Genomic DNA, 2,124 nt, shown 5'->3' with positions numbered 1-2,124 from the left:
CCCCCTGTTCACTCTTGGATGGAGAATAGCAAGAACTGACGGAACTAAGAGAATGGGAAAAACCAGGATATACGTTTCTGTTTTCTCCGCTAGAGCGAGAATGCGAGGAAAAAGAACAAAGCTAAAGATAATTTGCTGCTTATTGTCAGTAGTTTTGAAGAAATAGACCGTGCTTATGGGTAATTGTTGTATGTGATCTGATGCTTGTGGCTGTAACTGATGTGTTTTGGAATATTATTATTTTCCTAAATACATGTACATCTTCTCTGTAACGTATACATTTATTTCAACTGTCATCGTCAGCTTCAACTCATTTTATGTGATGTGATTTTAACCGTACTTGTTTTTACTTGCCGTATAGGTGTGCGTATGCTGAGAGAGAGTGAGAGAAATAAAAGACAGAGAGAGAGGTGGGGGGAGAGAGGGAGAGAACAGACTGTCATAGGGAAGCGCTAGCTTTACATTGTGATGCTGGCAGCCGTCTCATCATGGCGGTGGATGTGCTGAATAGACGAGGGGGAGAGCAGTGCATAGCTTTGCATCTTCGCACATCCCTCACACACAGCTTTGCTGGTCCTCTTTGTTTGGCCGAGAGAGGGAAAAGGTCTGCTGGAATGAAACAGAAGGCAGGTGCCAGGGCTTCTAGCAGAATGGGTACAACAAAAGGTAGATCCTCTTTATCTCTCTGTCTCCTCTCTCTCTCTGTCTTGTAATTTCTCAGGACATGCATTCGGTACAGGATATAGCTAGAATTGTGAAGGTCTGAATGTTTTTGTAAATGTGTTTCTGAATGTGTGTAAAATATGAGCATGAGAAACACTGTGTTGCACTATCATGTATGTTTTGTTCTTACCACACATCTAGGCCGATGGAAGACGGGGAATTATGCAATTTAAAACCCGCACGCACAGGGAGAACCCTCGGAAAGATGTGCTATAGTGTGTTTGTACGTGTCCGTGTGTGTGTGTGTGCAAGATTAGGACTTCTTGTTTGGACTGCACTAACACCACCGAAGCCCACATCAGATGCAAGAGGAGGAGGACAGGTGAGAAGAGAGGGATTTTAGATGAGCACAGAAATGTGGTATTGTACTGAAGGACAAGAACAGGATGTGCACAGTGCATAGGGACCAAATACAGACGAGTGAGAGAACCGGCAGGGAAGCTGAAGTGCATGATTGAACCGTTAGCCGTGAGAACAGACCAGACTGCAAGGATGAAGAGGAATGGAGAGAGTTTGTAGGAAAAGACAAAGTTGGACGACGTTCAGAAACTTGGGTTTTTGCTCTTTGTGTTCACAGTGGACCGATCGACGGGACAGTGTCATGTTTAGTACGGTCACTACAACTGTGGTTTCATATTAGACATCATATGTGCACAATAAAATAATGCACTTCACTTGCCACCCCCTATTTGATTCATGTCGATATCATGCAACCAGCTAATCCCTTTATACATGGCAAACACTTAATCATCGAATATTCATTACATCAAACAAAAATACACAAACACAGGGCCTAATATGCATATAATGATTTACGAAAGGCACGGATGTATCTCTTCCAAACCATGAGATTATATTTAGTGGCAATGCTCTGCAAAAAGCTCAGAGGCGAAAACTGCAAAGGTTGCGTTATGACCTACATTTCACAACACAAGCCATCATTGCAAGCAATGGAGTGTAATATGCAAACGCATTGTGGGATAAAGGGCTTTAAATATTACCCATTAAATCTGTGCAGATTTTTAAAAATATAATATTTCACAATTCTGTCATCTCTGACAGCATTGTCCAAATCTGTGACACAGTGAATTTGGAGTAAGATCAGGGGCCATTGCAACAAACCCCTTAAGATAAACAATCTTTAGTAGTGTATTATTGAGGTTTGTTAACCTGCTACTGCAGATTTTAAACAGGAAAACAGCACAAACACCAACAGATAAGGCCCAAAGTCAAGTTTCTGCCATTCAAATCATGTTCCTTCAAACTGGCAGTAATAAATCACCTATCTGCTCTAGGCACTTGGCCCAGATGTTTAGAGGGGTCAAAGTTTACGTATTTATTTATGACTAATGATTAATTTTACTCACAAAAGAAAGGCAAACAGGGTCTGGGATGAGGCTC

General features: G+C 41.7%; 1 protein-coding gene across 1 annotated transcript in view; it reads right to left on the bottom strand.

Moving 5' to 3' along the window:
* Positions 1 to 2,118, bottom strand: part of LOC107654834 (mitochondrial peptide methionine sulfoxide reductase-like) — a 46,784-nt gene extending 44,666 nt beyond the window's left edge. The window contains exon 1 of the mRNA XM_016442090.1: positions 2,091 to 2,118. The gene's annotated coding sequence lies outside the window, so the exon portion shown is untranslated. The remainder of the gene's footprint in view (positions 1 to 2,090) is intronic.
* Between the last annotated feature and the right edge of the window lie 6 nt (positions 2,119 to 2,124).

Source organism: Sinocyclocheilus anshuiensis, unplaced genomic scaffold (assembly GCF_001515605.1).
Source record: "Sinocyclocheilus anshuiensis isolate Anshui unplaced genomic scaffold, SAMN03320099.WGS_v1.1 scaffold335, whole genome shotgun sequence".
Lineage (NCBI taxonomy): Eukaryota > Metazoa > Chordata > Actinopteri > Cypriniformes > Cyprinidae > Sinocyclocheilus > Sinocyclocheilus anshuiensis.
Note: the sequence above shows the minus strand (reverse complement) of the source record. Positions and strands in the feature narration are given on the sequence as shown.